Raw genomic sequence first — 25,978 nt, 5'->3', positions numbered from 1 at the left:
CACGGTTTGCTCGTTGTTTGTCTATTGTTGTGCTCTTGAGTGAATGAAGAGGGTTTTAAGTTTCTCAGAACTGAGGAATGACAAAGCAAGTCTTTCAGTGCTGAATAATATGGATCTTACGGATTTTCAGAGATGCAGCTCCAGAAGAATCATTGTTTCTGTAGAATATGATTGAAGATGACTTACCAGCAGGAACCAGACAGGAATCTGCACTGTCTACCTGCTGCCATTATCAACTAAGGTATTTATAAACAACACATCACTATTCATATTGTTACAAGAATTTTATATATTGGCTGAGAAATAACAACATAGAAGGACACCATTTGATCCATCGTTCCTATCTCTTCAAATGAAGCTGTGTAATGCAATAATAATGTATCAATTTATCTGGGGTTCACATCCGATAAGCTGAGAGAGTGGTTCTGTGGTGGTTTATCGATGTCACACAAGCCCCAGGTATTAATCATCACAACCTTTTCACCTTTCGAATCTGTTGGCATATTGTTGATAGACTAAAACAAAAGCTGTAGAAACAACCAGCCAGCCTCAGTTTTAATATCCTTGGCCAAGTTAGCTGTTGCTGAATTAAAGAAAAACTTACATTTATGTTAAAAAACATATTTCTATTAAACATTTTTAAATAAATACAAAACTATAACAGCAGCATCAATTCCCCCTTAACAGCTGACGGTGACTAGCTCTTTAAAGAACACAATAAAAGGCCACCATCATATGTGGAACCCGTCAATTGCACTCCTTAACGTGTATTTAACTTTCTCCAAATGCAAAAGCTCCATGAGATCCCCGAGCCACACCGAGGTATTGGGTGGTGAAGGTGACTTCCACTCCAACAGAATCCGCCTGCGAGCGACCAACAAGGCGAAGGCTAAGACATCCGCCCCCACACTCTTCTGCAGCTCTGGCAGGTCTGATATGGCCGCTAGGGAACTGGGCTCCAAATCCATCTGTAAAATCTTTGATATTGTGCTGAATAAGGAGGCCCAAAATCTCCTCCGCCATTATCCTCCCTTAAATTTCTGAGATGCTCCCCTCTTCCAGATCTGCGAGCATCAAAACCCTTTCCAATAGTGAGGATGGCGGCACTACCGAAAATGATGGGAATACCTTCCTTGCAAAGTCCCTCACCTGCAGGTATACAAAGCTTTCCGCCTGCGAAAACCCGAACTTCTTTGACACCTCCTCCAGGCTCACGAACCACCCCTCCAAAAACAAGTCCCCCAGGTCATCCGCTTCCTTATCCACCCATCCCCGAAACCTGGCATCCAGTCTTGCCGGCTCAAACATAAGATAATCACAAATCGGCGCCCGCTTCGACATCCTACCTAATTTAAAATGCTGTCGAAATTGACGGCAGATTTTCAATGTCGCAACCATTTGAATACTTCCCTGGAGAGAATGGCAGTGAGGCTGTCACCAGCGCCAGAAACCCCTTCCCCTTACATGAGCCTGACTCCATCCTCACTCACACTGCCTCCTGATCCCCACACCAACCCAACACCTTTTCCGCGTTCGCCGCCCTATAGTAATAGTTCAAGCTCGGCAGCGCCAAACCACCTGACTGGCAGTCCCTTTGTAAGGCCGAATCCTAGCAAATGTACCCACCCAAATCAACGATGAAAACAGCCTATCCACTGCTGCAAAAAATGCCTTTGGCAAAAAAAACCGGCAAGCATTGGAATAGGAACAGAAAATGTGTCAAAATGGTCATCTTCACGGACTCCACTCGGCCTGCCAAGGATAGAGGGAGGCTATCCCACCTCTGCAAGTCCGCCTTAACCCTACCCACCAGACTCGTAAAGTTCAATTTAAGAAGCCGAGCCCAACCCGCATTACCTGCACCCCTAAATACATAAAATGATGTCCGTCAAACAAAACAGCAACATCCCCAAATTAGCTCCATTCTCCGGTGGGGTAACCAAAAAACACTTACTCTTCCCCAGGTTTAATTTATACCCAGAGAACGCACAAAACCGCTTCAAAAGCGCCATTATGCTCCCCATTGTCAGGACCGGGTCGAAATATACAGAAACAGATCATTAGCATACAGAGACACCCTATGTTCAATCCCCTCCCTCACCACCCTCTCCACTCACCCAAATTCCTCAACACAATTGCCAAAGGTTCTATCGCCAACACGAATAAGAGCGGGACATAGGGCACCCCTGCCTCGCTCCCCTAAACAGCTGAAAATACTTTGAGGTCATGTTATTCGTGAAAGCATTAGGCTTAAGTTCCTTGTATACCTTGATTTTGACTTGGAACGGTCCACCTTCGGATCCAAGACCGTATTCCAATCCCCTCCCAGGATCAACCGGGAAAGTCACCACCACCTTCTTCATGAAATCTACCTAGTCCCAATTTGGAGATTGCACATTCACCAACACTACCGAGATGCTCTCCAACACCCCCGAGACCATAACATATCTACCCCCCTGATCCGCTACCACCTTCTGCATCTGGAACCAGATTATTTTATTGATCAGGGTTAAGCACCCATCCCTCCAAAATTTCAAACAAGCAGTGCCTGCCCAAGATGGCAGCTGGCCCCACCCATCGGATGGAGCCAAAAACAGCCCCAGTCATCGTCAGCAAACTACCCCTCCCACCCCATACATCCCAAAACCACTTCCTCCCGAAACCGCTCTTATCCCTCCATCCCCCCACCATTTACGTCTCCTAGGCAGGCTGAAACCTGCACAAACAGGATCAGCAGGCGGCAGCCCTTTCCCCCACCTTGCTCCCGTTTACTAGCAAACTGCTGGTCGTTGTGCCTTGATAGCAGTGCCTCCACCCTTTCAGCATCTCACCATGCTTCCGTACCGTCTCGGACATCCTTCCAATCCCTTCCCTCATCGGGGCAACGGGTTTTCCACCAACAGGTTAAGACTCTCCAGCATTTCCCTCCCATGCTACTCGAAATGCTTGCTGAACTGCTTCTCAAACTCAGCCGCCATCACCCCCACCAGTGCTCCTATCGTTACCAGAACGGCCCCACCCGGAGAGCTCACCTCCACCATCTATCCTCCCACCGCACTCCTCACTGGACTTGACCCTGCCGGCAGACTAGTGCTTGCACCTTTTGTCGTGGTATTATTTCTTTGGCTTTTAGACATCCTTTCATAACCAATGTTCAATTAGGAAAGGTTTCCATTCAAATGCTCCCCAAAAAGTGTGTGAAGAAGGCCTAAAACCGAGGACTCTGGCAGGAGCTACCCAATGTGCAACCTCCTCCTACATGTCGCCACTGGAAGTTTAAAAAAAACCTTGCATTCAAATAGTTGCTTTCACAATCACTGCAAGTCTCAATGCAGTTTACAGCAATTGAATTATTTTAAAAGTGTAATCACCGTATAGGAAACATGGCTGCCAATTTGCACAAAGCCAGTTTCTACAAACAGCAATATCATAATGAGTAGATAATCGCTTAGTGATGTTGACTGAGCCAGGACGCCAGGAAAGTGTTCATAGGCTAGCCATCCAGTTTGACTATTTTGCCATAGTGTGATCCACTTTGATTGCAGTGACACCTATTCTGTTTTTGCACACTGACCGCGATTTAATGGCCGTGTTGCACATAAGCGAGAGCGCGACGAGGCTGTTAGAAGCGGGGGGGGGGGGCCAAAAACGAGAACTGCGGAAGGTGTCGATCCGTCCACGATGTAACCGGCCCGCTCCCCTTGACAAAATCGGGATCACGCCTTAGTGTGGTGAGAAATCAGCAATCACCACTTAAGGTCAATCTCCATGCAATTATCCAGAATGACCCCCTATCTAACAGCCTCCCCAGCAAGTGGTCATGCAGGCGCCTATTAGCACTTCTTTGTAAAAACGTGAAACTGGCTGAAGGGCTGCTGCAGGGACCCGAGAAGGTGAGTAATCATCTTTGCGCACAGGCAAAGAGCACAGGGGGCACTGGGTTTGCTGCTCCGGTGCTCGGAATGGGTGGGGGAGCAACCGGGGTGCGGCAGCTTGGGTTAGGGTGGGCCGCCATGGGGAGGGGGATCGCGGAGCAGGGGGGGCGTGGCAGCCCACGGTCTCGGCTGCGGGGGGGGGGTCCAATCACCCGCAGGTATTCATGCCAACCCCAAACCCTGGGTCGGATGCATCCGGGTGCAATCCTAGCCTCTGACTGTCTGCCCCCGACATCCATAACTTCCACTGACCGTGGAGGCTTCTGGCCATGCAGCTGAAAGTTTTAGCTAATTGGGAATTGGCAATCATAGTTAAATGAGCACTTCACACATCCCAAGTGGGTCCCGGTGGGTAGGCGTTTCATGTAGCATGTAGGGTTATTGCTTAGCATCCCAATCAGACCATGATGCCTGGACACTGTGCCTGAACACTGCAGGAGGCAACACTATGGACGCAGCGTCCAACATCCGAACACCCAGAGTCTGGGACCCAGCACTGGGGACATTACCGCTGGATCGAGCCCTGGCTGCCCTATGTCACCTGGCTCTGCCAGCCCTGTTGGCTCCCCAATGTCTGCACCATGGAGTCGACGCCCTCGGTGATCCTCCTCAGTGACTGGACCACGCTCTGAGGTGCCTCGGCAATGCCCACCTGGACTGGGACAAGCTCCACAGCGCCTAGGCTATTCCCATTTGAGATTGAGACATGACCTGCAGCGCCTCATCAAGGTCCGCCTGGTACGGGGTCACATCCTCCAGCGAGTTGGACATTCAACCGAGGCCCTCAGCCATAGCTGCCATTGACTGAGCCACGCCTTGGACACCTCCACTCATTCTGCTGACGTCGACCAAGGCTGTAATGAGGTCAGATCCTGAGTGACCATGGTGGAACTCAAACTGAGCGTCGGTGACCAGGTTATTGCTGTGCAAGTGCCACTTGATAGCACTGTTGATGACCCCTTTCCATCACTTTACGGATGATTGAGAGTAGACTGATGAGGTGGTAATTGATTGGATTGGATTTGTCCTTTTTGTGGATAGGACATAACTAGGCAATTTGGCACATCGCCCCTAGTTGCTGGTGGTGTACCTGCACTGGACTAACTTGACGAGGAGTGCGGAAAGTTACAAAATGACCATTCTTCAGTTCTTCACACAGTCCCGTTGCTTGTTTGCTGGCAGCTACAAATGAAGGAATCTCTCCATGATTTTGCGCTCAAATCACGGATGTACAGGGCACGTGGCGTCAGTGTACGTACCGCGCTCATGAATTGCTCTCTGCCACCGCTGCTGGCGGGTAGACTCCATCGTTTGTATTTAAAGGTCAGTCGCGGCCAGCATTCTTGAAGGCTGATTGGGAATTCCGCAACTGATCGCTCCGTGACCCTCCTGACACCCACCCTGTTTGAAAAAAGCTTGTTCTATAGTATATAAAAACCCGTACTGTTAGTGAATGACAACTTCAAACCCTGTTAATATGTCAGGTTAATTATATTCCTTTCGTGAAAAAAAATCTTGTTTCCAAAACAAATTGGTTTCTTAATCTCCAGCTCTGGCATCTGGTGCTTTAATAGCAGATCACAGCTGTAATGGAGGATGGGAGCTATCCAATAATTTACACAACTCCATGCTTATGGAGAATTACTCCACGAGAAGCAAAAGCTTCCTGCATTTATTTCCGACATTTCTTTCCAATTTGTACGATTATTTTCTTATATTGCAACTTTTCTGAGCATCAGAATATTCTTGGCAAGTTGCATGTTGGAATCGACTGGCTTTTTAAATAACTTTTCCAAACATCCTTTCATATGTTGAGGTTATTTCCCCTCCTTAAGCGTAACTTAATTACACTAACTATTCCCTATGGCTCAGGTCAGTGAATGTCTTGGGTCCAGGGTTTTACCAATTCTATTTTTAGATCTGCACGGCAACGGCGTAGTAATGATTCAGGTTCCAATTCCAGCATTCACTCTCCTCTGTTTATTCAGTTGAGTTTATTCAACAGCAGAGAGCCACCATGGAATTATAACAAACGTGAGAATGGCTAGCCAGTTCCCACAATTAGATGAGACTTAAAGGGAAAAAGAGGTTTATATAACTTAACAAAACTTAGCCAATATAATCACAGAATAGTACAACAAAGCAAGAAGCAGTTCATCCATTGAATCTTATAGATTGCAAACTTTCCAAATTCTCCCTCAGTGGATCTGAACATGTGCCGTTGTGTGACAACTAGGGGATTTTCACAGTAACTTCATTGCAGTGTTAATGTAAGCCTACTTTTGACACTAATAAAGGTCATTATTATTATTGTATTGTTTTTTTTGTTTTGAGGACCTAGTTAATATAATTTACACTGTACAAATAATAAATTACAATATAATTATGGCACAGAGGATGCTAGTTGCCCTATTGTGCCTGTGTTGACCACAAAAGAGCTATCCGGTGTAAACCCATCTTCCAGCTTTCAAAGGCTAGAGGTTGGGCAATAAAAATTCTCAGGGATGGGCAATAAAAATTCTGGCCGAGTCAGCACAGCAACATCCACGTCCCGTCATAAAATAAAAATCCGTAGCCCCGCAAGTTATGGGGCTGGATTCTCCGATTCTGGGGCTATGCCCATGCCGGCGTGGGAACAGTGGCAAAAAATGGCCACCGATTCCCCGGTGAGTCCGCAACCTCCACGCCAAGTTCCAGACGGGTGAGACCGTGAGAGACCCACGACGTTGGGAACTCGGTCGGTTGGGGGCGGAGCATCGGGGGGCAGGCCTCAGGCAACGCCCTGAGGCCGTCAATACGTGGCGTGCCGTACTCCTAGAGTATGCTGCTGTGGAGGAGGCGGAGCATCGCAAAAGCGGCGCCTCCCCCAATTTGGTCGGGACTCGGATTCCCCAGACAATTGCCGAACGCGATTTTGGCATCGCCGACCGGTGAATCCAGCCCATAGTACTTCAAGTACCCACCAAATTATAATTTTAAATTTATTGCCAAAATTTCCTCCAAGCACCATCTTAATTAAGCTGTTTAGCACAGGGCTAAATCGCTGGCTTTGAAAGCAGACCAAGGCAGGCCAGCAGCACGGTTCGATTCCCGTAACAGCCTCCCCGAACAGGCGCCGGAATGTGGCGACTAGGGGCTTTTCACAGTAACTTCATTGAAGCCTACTCGTGACAATAAGCGATTTTCATTTAACTTGGAAATATATTGTTATTTCTTCACTTGTAGCTGGGTATTAAACATAGAAACATAGAAGATAAGATCAACTGTGATTTCCCACCTACAGTTGTTGACAGGATCCTCAACAGTGTGTGGTCCATCTCCCACGCCACTACCCTCGCCCCCTCCACTCCCTCCCAGAACAAGGATAGAGTCTCCCTGGTTCTCACATTTCACCCCAGCAGCCTCCATATGCAAAGTATAATCCTCCGCCATTTTCGCCAACTCCAGTATGATGCCACCACCAAACACATCTTCCCTTCACTCCCTCTATCAGCATTCCGCAGAGACTGTTCCCTCCGAGATAATCTAGTTCACTCTTCCACCATACCCAACACCTCTCCCATCATCCATGGCATCTTCCCATGCAATCGCAGCAGGTGTAACATCTGCCCCATTACCTCTTCCATGCCCAGGCCCAAAACACTCATTCCAGGTTAAGCAGCGTTTCACTTGCAACTCATCCAATTTGGTCTATTGCATTCACTGCTCCCAATGTGGTCTCCTCTATATCGGAGAGACCAAACGCAGACTGGGTGATCGCTTTGCTGAGCACCTTCGGTCTGTGCGCAATCAGGACACTGACCTTCCCGTTGCTTGCCATTTTAACACAAGACACTGCTCCCATGCCCACATGTCTGTCCTTGGCCTGCTGCAATGTTCCTGTGAAGCTCAACGCAAACTGGAGGAACAACATCTCATCTTCCGGTTAGGCACGCTACAGCCTTTCAACATCGAATTCAACAACTTCAGATGATTAGCTCTACCCACCTCGACCCATTTGTTTCCATCCCATTTCATTTTAACTGTCTTTTACCATTTTTTTCTTTCTTGTCTTTCTTTATATATATTTACCTCCCCCCCCCCCCCCCCCCACCCATCTTATCCATTTTTCCTTACCCTTTCTCCCCTTTGCTTCCCCGACCCCTCCCCCACATCTACATCTGTCACAGTTTACCCTCTGATGTTAGTTTCTCTGCTGTTTGGCCTCTCACACCTTTTGTTCTCTCTGGGGATTGCCATTAGCACTCTTTCCCCTTGGTTCCTGTGGCTATTAGCACCCTGTTTCCCTGGGTTTCTGTGGCTATGACTCATCTTTCATTCTCACTCCTCAGTATAAATATTTCCCACTTTCTCTAACTTTTAGCTTTGACAAAGGGTCATCCGGACTCTAAACATTAGCTCTTTTCTCTCCCTACAGATGCTGCCAGACCTGCTGAGATTTTCCAGCATTTTCTCTTTGGAGGCCATTCGGCCCTTTGAGCCAGCTCCGCCATTCATCATGGCTGATCGTCCAACTCAATAGCCTAACCCTGCTTTCTCCCCATAACCCTTGATCCCATTCACCTCTGTTGCTCTGTTCACTTGCTATAAATATGGCGATTAATAGGGTCGCCTTTCTTAATCCTAATTATGAGTATGCTTTCAGAGTCGCCAGGTATCTCTCGATACCGCCACAAGGTTCAACCCGAATACCGATCAAAGAGCCAATACACCAGTTAGTTAGTTCAAAGTCAATACTACTTTATTTACACGCAGTATGATTTACTCATGCACAATAACACTACAGGCTAAACTATATCTGTCACTAACACCTATACTTAACTTTGGGTGCCCACTTAGGTCAGAGGAACAATGGCCGTTGCTCGGATGTGAGGCTGTTGGGTTCGAAGAGGTAACAGGAGTACAGCTAAGGTCGTCCGTCTGGTAGCGAGCGTTGACCTTGAACTTACTTGCTCCTGGTGGTGCAGGTGGAAGGGTCTCTCCGCTTGAGAGCCGAATCCAAGAGACTGAACCTTTCGCGGGGCTCCTTCTTATACTTGGAAGGGCTTTGCGTGCTTTTAGGCGGGCCTTAAACTTGGTCCCAATTAATTGAGCAGCTTCTTGATCATTGTCATCAATCTAAGCCAATAAAGGGGTGGGTGCCTTGATGGCTGGGCGTGTCGTAGGTGGCCGTTGGCCTTGCTTTGTTTGTGTCTTCTGGTTGGGGTAGTGGCGCCTGAATGCCTGAGACAGTATCGGCTACCTGAGCATTAGTCCTTTCCCGGAGTTCCCGGAAATGGGCCATCAATATGTAAATCGACCCGGAGTTTCGATTCCGTCTGCTGACTGCCTATCAAATATACATTCAGGCTCTGTGCCTGCTTGTGGCTTTGTATTGTCCATTTTTCCCTATAGGCTCTGCGAGTGTCCATTTTGTATACTGGAAGTGGCCATCCAAGATGGCTACACTCCCTCCTTGTGATCCTCAACGTGAAGCGTGAAGGATCGTATAACTGAATCTTCTTTGTTCTCTGCCTAAGTCGAGCACCCGCAATCAAGGACAGGTTCTATTCTACTCTGTCCTATGGATTGGAACCTTTACCTAAATTGCTTTATGTACATCACATTATTATAAAATCCTAATGGAGTGTTATGACATTCAAGCATGCATTACAATTCTTTATCATTTAAAACACGAGAACCTCTAACTATCCTTCTCTAAACTATCCTTAGTCAATCAAAAGAATTTACAAACAGTATAAACTATATAATAGCAGCATTACATTTGTCTGTATCTTGGCGGTCAAGTACAGAATTTCACATCTTTCTTTTATTAGAACATACAAAAAATTAGTCGATGCACTTTATTTACTTAGAGAGAGTGGGGGTTTGCTGGAGTCCGAAAACAGGGGGTCTGAGTGTATATCCCGGAGTGTGGGAGGCTTTCTTTTGCCATTTCCGAAGTCTCAGTGTCTGGATGACACTGCAGAGTATTGCTATGACTAACAGGGCTTCTACGATGTGCGACATTTTATAAAGTTGTCACACAATTGTGGTGAATGTATTCACCAAAATGCATGACACTGTAACCATTGTATCCACCTAATGTAACCTTTGACCTGGAAGTGGTGATACGAGCTACTTCCAGGTACTGTACTGTAACCCCGGTGGGCTCCACCTCTGGCTTCGCCCTCACCGGGGCCATATATAACCTGGCCACCTGCGGGTAGCACTCATCTGCACAACCGACTCTGGCTAGGCAAGTTCACGACTAATAAAGCCTTATGTTCACTCGCTCTCTCGGCCTCTTGGTGAATTGAAGGTGTAGAATCATAGAATTTACAGTACAGAAGGAGACCATTTGGCCCATCGAGTCTGCACCGGCCCTTGGAAAGAGCACCCTACCCAGGGCCACATCTCCACCCTATCCCCATAACCCAGTAACCCCACCCAACACTAAGGGCAATTTTGGACACTAAGGGCAATTTACCATGGTCAATCTACCTAACCTGCACATCTTTGGTGACCGAGGGAGTATAAGGCTTCATTTTTATCTAAAGTTTAGTCTTTCTTTTATTTAGTGAATTAACTTAAAAGTTGCTGTTTGGTTTAGAAGAAGGTGAATTTTCAATCAGCTTTAAACAAGCTTCTACTTGTAGGCACTTGCAGCTGGAGCTTGTTAATTAGTTAATTGGATTAGGCCAGTTTTCAGAGGCTAGATTCACAGTATAAAAGTGATCCCCTACAGTGCAGACTTTGTTTGCACTGAGTGCTGAATTTGGTGCATTTGAGTGCTATAGTAAGAGTTTGGTGACCGAGGGAATGCTGAATTTGGTGCATTTGAGTGCTATAGTAAGAGTTTGGTGACCGAGGGAGTGCTGAATTTGGTGCATTTGAGTGCTATAGTAAGAGTTTGGTGACTGAGGGAGTGCTGAATTTGGTGCATTTGAGTGCTATAGTAAGAGTTTGGTGACCGAGGGAGTTAGGTGAGGAGGGAGTAAGGTGCTCCTTTCATTTTGTTTCCGACATTTCTGCAAAGAGTGAGAAGAGAGCCAGGAGTTTACAGAAAGTGTAGCTGACTGGGAGCAGAGTCGGAGGGCAGAGATCTAGTTAGTCCACAGGGCAGCTATATCCTGTCAGGTAAGAGGGGATGGAGGCTAGGCCAGTTACATGCTCCTCCTGTAGGATGTGGGTGGTGAGGGATACCACCGGTGTTCCTGCTGACTATACCTGCGGGAAGTGCACCCAACTTCAGCTCCTCAAAGACCGTGTTAGGGAACTGGAGCTGAAGCTGGATGAACTTCGGATCATCCGGGAGGCAGAGGGGGTGATTGAGAAGAGTTACAGGGAGGTAACCACACCCAAGATACAGGACAAGAATAGCTGGGTTACAGTCAGGGGGAAAAAAACAAACAGGCAGTCAGTGCAGGGATCCCTCGTGGCCGTTCCCCTTCAAAACAAGTATACCGTTTTGGATGCTGTTGGGGGGGATGACCTACTGGGGGAAGGCCCTAGCGGCCAGGTCTCTGGCACTGAGTCTGGCTCTGGGGCTCCGAAGGGAAGGGGGGAGAATAGAAAAGCAATAGTTGTAGGAGATTCAATGGTTAGGGGAATAGATAGGAGATTCTGTGGTCGCGAGCGAGACTCCCGGAAGGTATGTTGCCTCCCGGGTGCCAGGGCCAGGGATGTCTCGGATCGTGTCTTCAGGATCCTTAAGGGGGAGAGGGAGCAGCCAGAAGTTGTGGTGCACATAGGTACCAACGACATAGGTAGGAAAAGGGGTGTGGAGGTAATAAACAAGTTTAGGGAGTTAGGCTGGAAGTTAAAAGCCAGGACAGACAGAGTTGTCATCTCTAGTTTGTTGCCGGTGCCACGTGATAGCGAGGCTAGGAATAGGGAGAGAGTGCAGCTGAACATATGGCTGCAGGAATGGTGTAGGAGGGAGGGCTTCAGGTATTTGGATAATTGGAGCGCATTCTGGGGAAGGTGGGAACTGTACAAGCAGGACAGGTTGCATCTGAACCAGAGGGGCACCAATATCCTGGGAGGGAGGTTTTCTAGTACTCTTCGGGAGGGTTTAAACTAATTTGGCAGGGGAATGGGAACTGGATTTGTAGTCCAGCAACTAAGGTAGCCGATATTCAGGACGCCAAAGCGTCTAATGAGGCAGTGGGGAAGGGAACACTGACAAAGGAGAGTACTTGCAGGCACGGAGATGGGTTGAAGTGTGTATACTTCAACACAAGAAGCATCAGGAATAAGGTGGGTGAACTTAAGGCATGGATCGGCACTTGGGACTACGATGTGGTGGCCATCACGGAAACTTGGATAGAAGAGGGGCAGAAATGGTTGTTGGAGGTCCCTGGTTATGGATGTTTCAATAAGATTAGGGAGGGTGGTAAAAGAGGTGGGGGTGGGGTAGGGGGGGTGGCATTGTTAATTAGAGATAGTATAACAGCTGCAGAAAGGCAGTTCGAGGAGTATCACCCTACTGAGGTAGTATGGGTTGAAGTCAGAAATAGGAAAGGAGCAGTCACCTTGTTAGGAGTTTTCTATAGGCCCCCCAATAGTAGCAGAGATGTGGAGGAACAGATTGGGAAACAGATTTTGGAAAGGTGCAGAAGTCACAGGGTAGTAGTCATGGGTGACTTTAACTTCCCAAATATTGAGTGGAAACTCTTTAGATCAAATAGCTTGGATGGGGTGGTGTTTGTGCAGTGTGTCCAGGAAGCTTTTCTAACACAGTATGTAGATTGTCCGACCAGAGGAGGGGCAATATTGGATTTAGTACTTGGTAATGAACCAGGGCAAGTGATAGATTTGTTAGCGGGGGAGCATTTTGGAGATAGTGACCACAATTCTGTGACTTTTACTTTAGTAATGGAGAGGGATAGGTGCGTGCAACAGGGCAAGGTTTACAATTGGGGGAAGGGTAAATACGATGTTGTCAGACAAGAATTGAAGTACATAAGTTGGGAACATAGGCTGTCAGGGAAGGACACAAGTGAAATGTGGAACTTGTTCAAGGAACAGGTACTACGTGTCCTTGATATGTATGTCCCTGTCAGGCAGGGAAGAGATGGTCGAGTGAGGGAACCATGGTTGACAAGAGAGGTTGAATGTCTTGTTAGAGGAAAAAGGAGACTTATGTAAGGCTGAGGAAACAAGGTTCAGCCAGGGCATTGGAGGGATACAAGATAGCCAGGAGGGAACTGAAGAAAGGGATTAGGAGAGCTAAGAGAGGGCATGAACAATCTTTGGCGGGTAGGATCAAGGAAAACCCCAAGGCCTTTTACACATATGTGAGAAATATGAGAATGACTAGAGCGAGGGTATGTCCGATCAAGGACAGTAGCGGGAGATTGTGTATTGAGTCTGAAGAGATAGGAGAGGTCTTGAACAAGTACTTTTCTTCTGTATTTACAAATGAGAGGGGCGATATTGTTGGAGAGGACAGTGTGAAACAGATTGGTAAGCTCGAGGAAATACTTGTTAGGAAGGAAGATGTGTTGGGCATTTTGAAAAACTTGAGGATAGACAAGTCCCCCGGGCCTGACGGGATATATCCAAGGATTCTATGGGAAGCAAGAGATGAAATTGCAGAGCCGTTGGCAATGATCTTTTCGTCCTCACTGTCAACAGGGGTGGTACCAGGGGATTGGAGAGTGGCGAATGTCGTGCCCCTGTTCAAAAAAGGGACTAGGGATAACCCTGGGAATTACAGGCCAGTTAGTCTTACTTCGGTGGTAGGCAAAGTAATGGAAAGGGTACTGAAGGATAGGATTTCTGAGCATCTGGAAAGACACTGCTTGATTAGGGATAGTCAGCACGGATTTGTGAGGGGTAGGTCTTGCCTTACAAGTCTTATTGAATTCTTTGAGGAGGTGACCAAGCATGTGGATGAAGGTAAAGCAGTGGATGTAGTGTACATGGATTTTAGTAAGGCATTTGATAAGGTTCCACATGGTAGGCTTCTGCAGAAAGTAAGGAGGCATGGGATAGTGGGAAATCTGGCCAGTTGGATAACAAACTGGCTAACCGATTGAAGTCAGAGAGTGGTGGTGGATGGCAAATATTCAGCCTGGATCCCAGTTACCAGTGGCGTACCGCAGGGATCAGTTCTGGGTCCTCTGCTGTTTGTGATTTTCATTAATGACTTGGATGAGGGAGTTGAAGGGTGGGTCAGTAAATTTGCAGACGATACGAAGATTGGTGGAGTTGTGGATAGTAAGGAGAGCTGTTGTCGGCTGCAAAGAGACATAGATAGGATGCAGAGCTGGGCTGAGAAGTGGCAGATGGAGTTTAACTCTGAAAAGTGTGAGGTTGTCCATTTTGGAAGGACAAATATGAATGCGGAACAGGGTTAACGGTAGAGTTCTTGGCAATGTGGAGGAGCAGAGAGATCTTGGGGTCTATGTTCATACATCTTTGAAAGTTGCCACTCAAGTGGATAGAGCTGTGAAGAAGGCCTATGGTGTGCTCGCGTTCATTAACAGAGGGATTGAATTTAAGAGCTGTGAGGTGATGATGCAGCTGTACAAAACTTTGGTAAGGCCACATTTGGAGTACTGTGTACAGTTCTGGTCGCCTCATTTTAGGAAGGATGTGGAAGCTTTGGAAAAGATGCAAAGGGGATTTACCAGGATGTTGCCTGGAATGGAGAGTAGGTCTTACGAGGAAAGGTTGAGGGTGCTAGGCGTTTTCTCATTAGAACGGAGAAGGATGGGGGGCGACTCGATAGAGGTTTATAAAATGATCAGGGGAATAGATAGAGTAGACAGTCAGAGACTTTTTTCCCGGGTGGAACAAACCATTACAAGGGGACATAAATTTAAGGTGAAAGGTGGAAGATATAGGAGGGATATCAGAGGTAGGTTCTTTACCCAGAGAGTAGTGGGGGCATGGAATGCACTGCCTGTGGAAGTAGTTGAGTCGGAAACATTGGGGACCTTCAAGCAGCTATTGGATAGGTGCATGGATTACGGTAAAATGATATAGTGTAGATTTATTTGTTCTTAAGGGCAGCACGGTAGCATTGTGGATAGCACAATTGCTTCAGAGCTCCAGGGTCCCAGGTTCGATTCCGGCTTGGATCACTGTCTGTGCGGAGTCTGCACATCCTCCCCGTGTCTGCGTGGGTAGCCTCCGGGTGCTCCGGTTTCCTCCCACAGTCCAAAGATGTGCAGGTTAGGTGGATTGGCCATGATAAATTGCCCTTAGTGTCCAATATTGCCCTTGGTGTTGGGTGGAGGTGTTGAGTTTGGGTAGGGTGCTCTTTCCAAGAGCCGGTGCAGACTCAAAGGGCCGAATGGCCTCCTGCACTGTCAATTCAATGATAATCTATGATTAATCTAGGACAAAGGTTCGGCACAACATCGTGGGCCGAAGGGCCTGTTCTGTGCTGTATTTTCTATGTTCTATGTTCTTTGGACTGTGGGAGGAAACCGGAACACCCGGAGGAAACCCACGCGCACACGGGGAGAACGTGCAGACTCCGCACAGACAGTGACCCAAGCTGGGAATCGAACCTGGGACCCTGGAGCTGTGAAGCAATTGTGCTAACCACTATGCTACCATGCTGCCCACAATTTATCAATTTATTAGTCGTCAACAGCACCATGGAAGATGCTCTAAAGCCAGACAAGCTCGAACTCGACGCCTGCGCGTCCGAAGCCAAGGAAATATTTGAACATTGGCTTCGATGCTTCGAGGCCTACATCGGCTCCTCCACAACGGCTCCCTCGGAGACCCTAAAACTGCGACTCCTCCATGCTCGGGTGAGCCATCGAATCTCGGTAATGATTGAGAAAGCGGCCACGTACGAGGAGGCGATCGCAATCCTCAAGGCGCACTTCGTGAAGCCCGTAAACGAGGTGTTCGCTAGACACCTCCTCACTACTCGCCGTCAACATGCTGGAGAATCGCTGGACGAGTATCTGGAAACCCTGACTCTACTCGCGAGGAACTGCAGCTATCGAGATGTGACGACGGAGGAGCATATGAACTCACAGATCTGGGACACTTACGTGGCGGGGGTCCGCTCGAACTATATCAGGCAGCGTCTGCTGGAAAACAGGACCTCCGACCTGTGGGATACGGTAAAGCTAGCTACCTCACTAGAGGTGGCCTACCAGAACCTTAGCGCGTTCCCTGCGGGCCCGACGAACCCCTCGTGGACACTATCGTCATGGCCTTCTGAGGCCAGGGCCAACACCCCCGGCAGCGTTGCCCAGCCCGCTCAGCGACTGCGGGAAAAAGGGGCATTACGCGAGAGTCTGTCTGGGCCGACCTAAGGCCCAGAAATCAAAAACACACCAGGCCCGGCCTATGGACTCGCAGCTCCACAGACCCCACAGTGTGGCTGCGTGCCTGCCCGGAACGCCCCCTCTAGATGCGTCATCAGCATCGTGTGGATCGTGGGGGCTGCCACCTTGTCCGCCGGCCCCGGCACCGACCGACACGTGCAACCGATGGGGGCAGCCATCTTGGTCGCTATCTTGGATCCCGTCCGACACGTGCGACACATGGGGGCCGCCATCTTGTGACTCCACCGACCACGCAGGCTACCCGCAGCTGGGCGCGGTGACCCTCGACCAGTCGTAGCCGAAACCGCTAAAGAACTCCATGATGGTCGTCCGGGTCAACGGGCACGAGACCCCCTGCCTCTTCGACTCCAGGAGCACGGAGAGCTTTGTCCATGCCTCCACACCTACCCCGCCTCACAACCAATCTCCCTTACCTCCGGGTCTCATTCAGTCCAGATACGGGGGTACTGTATCGCCAATCTCGCGATGCAGGGCGCGGAGTATACCCGCTTTAAGCTCTATGTCCTCCCCCACCTCTGCGGCCCCCTACTGCTCAGATTGGATTTTCAGTGTAATCACCGAAGCCTGACCCTACAGTTCGGCGGACCCTTGCCCCCCCCTCACAGTGTGCAGCCTCGCGACCTTCAAGGTCTCCCCCCCCCTTCACTCTTTGCGAATCTCACTCCTCACTGTAAGCCCATTGCCACCAGGAGCAGATGGTACAGCTCGCTAGACATGGTATTTATCAAGTCGGAGGTCCAACTACTACAAACAAAGAACAAAGAAATGTACAGCACAGGAACAGGCCCTTCGGCCCTCCAAGCCCGTGCCGACCATGCTGCCCGACTAAACTACAATCTTCTACACTTCCTGGGTCCGTATCCTTCTATTCCCATCCTATTCATATATTTGTCAAGATGCCCCTTAAATGTCCCTATCGTCCCTGCTTCCACCACCTCCTCCGGTAGCGAGTTCCAGGCACCCACTACCCTCTGCGTAAAAAACTTGCCTCGTACATCTACTCTAAACCTTGCCCCTCTCACCTTAAACCTATGCCCCCTAGTAATTGACCCCTCTACCCTGGGGAAAAGCCTCTGACTATCCACTCTGTCTATGCCCCTCATAATTTTGTATACCTCTATCAGGTCTCCCCTCAACCTCCTTCGTTCTAGTGAGAACACACCGAGTTTATTCAACCGCTGCTCATAGCTAATGCCCTCCATGCCAGGCAACATTCTAGTAAATCTCTTCTGCACCCTCTCTAAAGCCTCCACATCCTTCTGGTAGTGTGGCGACCAGAATTGAACACTATACTCCAAGTGTGGCCTAACTAAGGTTCTATACAGCTGCAACATGACTTGCCAATTCTTATACTCAATGCCCCGGCCAATGAAGGCAAGCATGCTGTATGCCTTCTTGACTACCTTCTCCACCTGTGTTGCCCCTTTCAATGACCTGTGGACCTGTACTCCTAGATCTCTTTGACTTTCAATACTCTTGAGGGTTCTACCATTCACTGTATATTCCCTACCTGCATTAGACCTTCCAAAATGCATTACCTCACATTTGTCCGGATTAAACTCCATCTGCCATCTCTCCGCCCAAGTCTCCAGACAATCTAAATCCTGCTGTATCCTACGACAGTCCTCATCGCTATCCGCAATTCCACCAACCTTTGTGTCGTCTGCAAACTTACTAATCAGACCAGTTACATTTTCCTCCAAATCATTTATATATACTACAAAGAGCAAAGGTCCCAGCACTGATCCCTGTGGAACACCACTGGTCACAGCCCTCCAATTAGAAAAGCATCCCTCCATTGCTACTCTCTGCCTTCTATGGCCTAGCCAGTTCTGTATCCACCTTGCCAGCTCACCCCTGATCCCGTGTGACTTCACCTTTTGTAATAGTCTACCATGAGGGACCTTGTCAAAGGCCTTACTGAAGTCCATATAGACAACATCTACTGCCCTACCTGCATCAATCATCTTAGTGACCTCCTCGAAAAACTCTATCAAGTTAGTGAGACACGACCTCCCCTTCACAAAACCGTGCTGCCTCTCACTATACGTCCATTTGCTTCCAAATGGGAGTAGATCCTGTCTCGAAGAATTCTCTCCAGTAATTTCCCTACCACTGAAGTAAGGCTCACCGGCCTGTAGTTCCCGGGATTATCCTTGCTACCCTTCTTAAACAGAGGAACAACATTGGCTATTCTCCAGTCCTCCGGGACATCCCCTGAAGACAGCGAGGATCCAAAGATTTCTGTCAAGGCCTCAGCAATTTCCTCTCCAGCCTCCTTCAGTATTCTGGGGTAGATCCCATCAGGCCCTGGGGACTTATCTACCTTAATATTTTCTAAGACACCCAACACCTCGTCTTTTTGGATCACAATGTGACCCAGGCTATCTACACCCCCTTCTCCAGACTCAACATCTACCAATTCCTTCTCTTTGGTGAATACTGAGGCAAAGTATTCATTTAGTACCTCGCCCATTTCCTCTGGCTCCACACATAGATTCCCTTGCCTATCCTTCAGTGGGCCAACCCTTTCCCTGGCTACCCTCTTGCTTTTTATGTACGTGTAAAAAGCCTTGGGATTTTCCTTAACCCTATTTGCCAATGACTTTTCGTGACCCCTTCTAGCCCTCCTGACTCCTTGCTTAAGTTCCTTCCTACTTTCCTTATATTCCACGCAGACTTCGTCTGTTCCCAGCCTTTTAGCCCTGACAAATGCCTCCTTTTTCTTTTTGACGAGGCCTACAATATCACTCGTCATCCAAGGTTCCCGAAAATTGCCGTATTTATCTTTCTTCCTCACAGGAACATGCCGGTCCTGTATTCCTTTCAACTGCCACTTGAAAGCCTCCCACATGTCAGATGTTGATTTGCCCTCAAACATCCGCCCCCAATCTAGGTTCTTCAGTTCCCACCTAATATTGTTATAATTAGCCTTCCCCCAATTTACCACATTCACCCTAGGGCCACTCTTATCCTTGTCCACCAGCACTTTAAAACTTACTGAATTGTGGTCACTGTTCCCGAAATGCTCCCCTACTGAAACTTCTACCACCTGGCCGGTCTCATTCCCCAATGCCAGGTCCAGCACCGCCCCTTCCCTAGTTGGACTGTCTACATATTGTTTTAAGAAGCCCTCCTGGATGCTCCTTACAAACTCTGCCCCGTCTAAGCCCCTGGCACTAAGTGAGTCCCAGTCAATATTGAGGAAGTTGAAGTCTCCCATCACCACAACCCTGTTGTTTTTACTCTTTTCCAAAATCTGTCCACCTATCTGCTCCTCTATCTCCCGCTGGCTGTTGGGAGGCCTGTAGTAAACCCCCAACATTGTGACTGCACCCTTCTTATTCCTGATCTCTACCCATATAGCCTCACTGCCCTCTGAGGTGTCCTCCCGTAGTACAGCTGTGATATTCTCCCTAACCAGTAGCGCAACTCTGCCACCCCTTTTACATCCCCCTCTATCCCGCCTGAAACATCTAAATCCTGGAAAGTCTCGCTGCCAATCCTGCCGTTCCCTCAACCAGGTCTCTGTAATGGCAACAACATCATAGTTCCAAGTACTAATCCAAGCTCTAAGTTCATCTGCTTTACCCGTAATACTTCTTGCATTAAAACATATGCACTTCAGGCCACCAGACCCGCTGTGTTCAGCAACTTCTCCCTGTCTGCTCTGCCTCAGAGCCACACTGTCCCTATTCCCTAGTTCTCCCTCAATGCTCTCACCTTCTGACCTATTGCTCCCGTGCCCACCCCCCTGCCATACTAGTTTAAACCCTCCCGTGTGACACTAGCAAACCTCGCGGCCAGGATATTAATGCCTCTCCAGTTGAGATGCAACCCATCCTTATATAGGTCACACCTGCCCCGGAAGAGCTCCCAGTGGTCCAGATAACGGAAACTCTCCCTCCTACACCAGCTGTTTAGCCACGTGTTTAGCTGCTCTATCTTCCTATTTCTAGCCTCACTGGCACGTGGCACAGGGAGTAATCCTGAGATTACAACCCTCGAGGTCCTGTCTTTTAACTTCCTGCCTAGCTCCCTGAACTCCTGCTGCAGGACCTCATGCCCCTTCCTGCCTATGTCGTTAGTACCAATATGTACAACAACCTCTGCCTGTTTGCCCTCCCCCTTCAGGATGCCCTCTACCCGTATGGAGACATCCTGGACCCTGGCACCAGGGAGGCAACATACCATCCCGGAGTCTCTTTCACGTCCACAGAAGTGCCTATCTGTGCCCCTGACTATAGAGTCCCCTATTACTATTGCTCTTCTGCGCTTTGACCCTCCCTTCTGAACATCAGAGCCAGCCGTGGTGCCACTGCTCTGGCTGCTGCTGTTTTCCCCTGATAGGCTATCCCCCCCGACAGTATCCAAAGGGGTATACCTGTTCGAGAGGGGGACAACCACAGGGGATTCCTGCACTGACTGCCTGCCCTTTCTGGTGGTCACCCATTTCTCTGCCTGCACCTTGGGTGTGACCACATTTATATAACTGCTATCTATGACGCTTTCCGCCACCTGCATGCTCCTAAGTGCATCCAATTGCTACTCCAACCGAACCATGCGGTCTGTGAGGAGCTCCAGTTGGGTGCACTTTCTGCAGATGAAGCCATCCAGGATGCTGAAAGCCTCCTGGACCTGCCACATCTCACAGTCAGAGCACTGCACCCCTCTAACTGACATTGCGTCAATTAATTAGTAAATTAAAGTTAAAAGTTAAAATGTTAAAAAACCTTAACTATCTGTTTCCTAGCACTAGACTTCTACTATAAATGTAAAAGCTAAATATAGTAATCTCCGATCTCTGGCTTAGATACCCCTCTAAATTATAATTAAGTAATTACGTTTAATTAGTTACCAATGCTTAATTTTTTATATTTAATGTAGATTCCCAACCAGCCATTCAGGTCACAGCTTTTCTGTGATGTCACCTCAGTTACCCCCCTCCCCCCCCCCCCCCCCCCACACACACACACACAATTTGAAAAGGTAATAAAAGTAAAAATGAGTAAAAATCACTTACTTACCTTCTGAGGGTCTCAGATGTTCTCAGGTTCTCTCCCTGACAGAGACTGCTCCTCCTCCTCCGAACGGCTCCCAAAACTAGGCCGCGATCTTTTTAAATCTCCGCTCTGACTCTCAGCTCCGGCGCTTTTTAAATCTCCGCTCCAACTCGCAGCTCCCGCACTTTTTAAATCTCCACTCTGACTCTCAGCTCCGGCGCTTTTTAAATCTCCGCTCCGACTCGCAGCCCCCGCGCTTTTTAAATCTCCGCTCCGACTCGCAGCCCCCGCTCTTTTTAAATCTCCGCTCCGACTCACATCTGCCGCTCTTTTTAAATCTCCGCTCCGACTCGCAGCTCCTGCTCTTTTTAAATCTCCGCTCCGACTTGCAGCTCCGGCGTTTTTTAAATCTCTGCTCCGACTCGCAGCTCCTGCTCTTTTTAAAGCTCCGCTCTGACTCGCAGCTTCCGCGCTTTTTAAATCTCCGCTCCGACTCGCAGCTCCCGAGATTTTTAAATCTCTGCTCCGACTCGCAGCTCCCGCGCTTTTTAAATCTCCGCTCTGACTCGCAGCTCCCGGTCTTTTTAAATCTCCGCTCCGACTCGCAGCTCCCGCGCTTTTTAAATCTCCGCTCGGACTCGCAGCTCCCGTGCTTTTTAAATCTCCGCTCCGACTCGCAGCTCCCGCTCTTTTTAAATCTCCGCTCCGACTCACATCTGCCGCTCTTTTTAAATCTCCGCTCCGACTCGCAGCCCCCGCTCTTTTTAAATCTCCGCTCCGACTCACATCTGCCGCTCTTTTTAAATCTCCGCTCCGACTCACATCTGCCGCTCTTTTTAAATCTCCGCTCCGACTCGCAGCTCCTGCTCTTTTTAAATCTCCGCTCCGACTTGCAGCTCCGGCGTTTTTTAAATCTCCGCTCCGACTCGCAGCTCCCGCTCTTCAAAAATCCTGTTGAGTGAAGGGATCATAGAAGCCAGCAACAGCCCCTGGAGAGCGCAAGTGGTGGTCATCCAGACCAGGGAAAAGAACCGGATGGTTGTGGACTACAGCCAGACAATTAACCGGTTCACGCAACTGGATGCATACCCCCTCCCTCGCATAGCGGAGATGGTCAACCAGATCGCACAGTACCGTCTGTTCTCCACAGTCGATCTGAAGTAGGCCTACCACCAGCTCCCAATCTTCCCGGAAGTGCGCCATTACACTCCCTTTGAAGCAGCCGGCCGACTCTTCCACTTCCTCAGAGTTCCCTTCGGCGTCACTAATGGGGTCTCGGTCTTTCAGAGAACGATGGACCGAATGGTGGACCGAATGGTGACCGAATGCGGGCGACATACCCGTACCTGGACAACGTGACCATCTGCGGCCATGATCAGTAGGACCATGACGTCAACCTTCAGAGGTTCCTCCTGGCCGCCCAATCCCTCAATCTTACATACAACAAAGAAATGTGTGTTCCGTACTACCCGACTGGCCATCTTCGGCTACGTCGTGGAGAACGGAGTCCTGGGGCCCAACCCCGACCGTATGCGCCCCCTCACAGAACTCCCCCCTCTCCACAGCCTCAAGGCCCTAAAACGATGCCTGGGGCTGTTCTCCTGCTACGCCCAGTGGGTCCCCAACTACGCGGACAAAGCCTGCCCACTTATTCAAACCACCAGTTTCCCCCTGACGGATGAGGCCCGCTCGACCTTCAGCCGCGTCAAGGCCGACATCACCAAGGCCGCAATGCATGCGGTGGACGAGTCCGTCCCCTTCCAGGTAGAGAGCGATGCGTCAGACGTCGCCCTGGCCGCCACCCTCAACCAGGCAGGCAGGCCAATAGCATTCTTCTCTAGGACCCTCCACGCTTCCGAAATCCGACACTCATCGGTCAAGAAGGAAGCACAAGCCATAATGGAAGCCATGAGGCACTGGAGGCACTACCTAGCTGGTAGGAGGTTCACCCTCATCACCGACCAGCGGTCGGTCGCCTTCATGTTCGACAACGCACAGCAGAGCAAAATAAAAAATGACAAAATCCTGAGGTGGAGGATCGAACTCTTCACCTACAATTATGATATCAAGTATCGTCCTGGGAAGCTCAACGAGCCCCCAGATGCCCTGTCCCCCGGCACATGCGCCAGTGCGCAAGATGACTGACTTCAGGCTACCCACAATGACCTCTGTCACCCGGGGGTCACCCAGCTTACCCACTTCATTAAGGCCCGCAATCTGCCCTTCTCCACCGAGGAGGTCAAGGCAATGACCAGGGACTGCCAAGTCTGCGCGGAGTGCAAACCGCACTTCTACCGGCCAGACAAGGCCCGCCTGGTAAAGGCCCACGGCCCTTTGAGCGCCTCAGTATCGATTTCAAAGGGCCCCCTCCCCTCCACCAACCGTAATATATATTTGCTCACCGTCATCGACGAGCACTCCCGCTTCCCCTTTGCTGTCCCCGGCCCCGACATGACCTCGGCCACTGTAATAAAGGCACTGCACAGCATCTTCACACTGTTCGGTTTCCCTGCCTACATCCACAGCGACCGGGGTACATCGTACATGAGCGATGATCTATGCCAGTACCTGCTCAGCAAAGGCATCGCCTCGGGCAGGACTACGAGGTATAACCCGCAGGGAAACGGGCAGGTGGAGAGGGAGAACGCGACGGTATGGAAGGCCGTCCTTCTGACCCTCCGGTCTAGAAGTCTCCCAATCCCCGCTGGCAGGAGGTCCTCCCCGACGCCCTCCACTCCATCAGATCACTCCTCTGCACAGCCATGAACGAGACCCCTCACAATCGTTTGTTTGTCTTCCCCAGGAAGTCCATCTCCGGGGTCTCGCTTCCACCTTGGCTGTCAACTCTGTGACCTATCCTTCTCTGGAGGCACATGAGGAGCCATAAGACCAACCCGCTGGTCGAGAGGGTCCAGCTGCTCCATGCCAACCCCCAGTTTGCCTACATCACGCACCAGGACGGATGGCAGGATACGGTCTCCCTACGAGACCTGGCACCAGCTGGCTCCCCTGCCAACGCGCCCCCCCCCCCCCCCGCCATCCGTCCCCACCCCCAGAGCCTCTTCCCCCCCCCCTGGGCCTCCTGTACTGTCCCCCGCCGCCACTGCCGCCACCCACCACCTCCCTGTCTACCCCCACACCCCAACCGTATCCGACTCGCCGGAGAGACACAATGCCCCTGGAGTCACCACCTGCAACAACCGTGCCCACCGCACCACCAGAGCTGAGGAGGTTGAAGAGAACAAAACGACCTCCAGAGAGACTGAATATGTAATGACCGCACGTCACCCCCGCTGGACTTGATTTTTTAACAGCGGGTGAATGTGGTGAATGTATTCACCATAATGCATGACACTGTAACCATTGTATCCACCTAATGTAACCTTTGACCTGGAAGTGGTGATACGAGCTGCTTCCATTTACTGTACTGTAACCCCGGTGGGCTCCACCTCTGGCTCCGCCCTCACCAGGGCCATATATAACCTGGCCACCTGTGGGTGGCACTCATCTACACAACCGACTCTGGCTAGGCAAGTTCACGACTAATAAAGCCTTATGTTCACTCGCTCTCTCGGCCTCTTGGTGAATTGAAGGTATATCAACCATGTTGGTGTATCAGTGTCTGTCTCTGGATGTGGTGTATGGCAGGGATGGGAAACATTCATGGCCTGTGTGGTGTGGGTCAGGGGGGTCGCATCCGCGCGCAACTGTAGTGATCCCGCGAAGATCCAAATGTAGATCATGATGTCTGTCTTCATGTTCTCTTTTTCTTTCTTGGTCTTCCTTTGTCTTCTGTTGTTCTGGATTTCCTGTGGACACAAGCATAATATATGTTATTACCTTGTTTAAGATCTCGTATGTCTGTCTGTCTGTCCTTTTATTATCAATTGCCCATTAGAATTGTCACCATATGTGACTCCCTCATTTTTCTTTTTTAAACCTAATATTTTTGGGGACAAGACATCCGAAAAAGAAAATCTGTCACAGTGCGAGCAATCTCGCAGCCTGTCTGATCGATGCGGTGAGGGGGCGGACAATTTCTCCGTCCAGGAGCAAAGCGTTTCATCCAAGTGTTTGAGGATGTAAATAGCATGTGGGGTAGCGACCAAAGGGTCGCCGAAAGCAAACAAAACTTGTGGCAAAGAGCATTCTTTAAACCACAGACTAAAAGAACAGTAAAAGAGTTTTGAACCAAAAGCTCTGAATGGGGTGCGTATGGGCTGCGGCGGGGCAAGAATGGGTGGAATCCCCGGGTAGGACAGTGACCAGTGCCGTAGGTGCACTACCCGAGTGTAGCTGACCAGATGGGAGTCCTCAGGCAGGGCGGGGATCAGTGCCGTTACTCCATTGCCTGGGTGACCGCACAAGAACGGAAAGAATTTGTGTTCATCGTGGACACTGCCTCTTATGATTACCATTGAAGCAGAAGAGTAGTTATGACTGGGTGTCTGTCGACAAACTTGTTCCTCTAACTACCATGTGGCATTAAAAGAATAGTCATGACTGTATCAAAATTTTGCGTGGGGCCATGAATAAACTTTATCAGATGATTGTACACAAACAAACATTCAACATTTAAAATTAACAAACTAAAATAACAAAATCGGGCAGGCTCCATCAGAAAGAAGGACACCGTAAATCTCAATCGGTTCTTTTTTACCATCATCTGGACACCTCATTGCTCTGTAGCGAAAAGAGCCGCAAAGGGGCTCGTCTGGTGGGAGTCAGACTCTGA

The 25,978-nt window shown here is 49.4% G+C and overlaps 1 protein-coding gene across 1 annotated transcript in view; it reads left to right on the top strand.

Moving 5' to 3' along the window:
* The window catches only part of LOC140387137 (RNA-binding protein 45-like), a 51,118-nt gene that overhangs the window by 1,574 nt on the left and 23,566 nt on the right, over nucleotides 1-25,978 (top strand). Inside the window, exon 3 of the mRNA XM_072470148.1 lies at nucleotides 131-241. The gene's annotated coding sequence lies outside the window, so the exon portion shown is untranslated. The remainder of the gene's footprint in view (nucleotides 1-130; nucleotides 242-25,978) is intronic.

Source organism: Scyliorhinus torazame, chromosome 12 (genome assembly GCF_047496885.1).
Source record: "Scyliorhinus torazame isolate Kashiwa2021f chromosome 12, sScyTor2.1, whole genome shotgun sequence".
Lineage (NCBI taxonomy): Eukaryota > Metazoa > Chordata > Chondrichthyes > Carcharhiniformes > Scyliorhinidae > Scyliorhinus > Scyliorhinus torazame.
The sequence above is the reverse complement of the archived record's forward strand: the minus strand, read 5'-3'. Positions and strand labels throughout refer to the sequence as shown.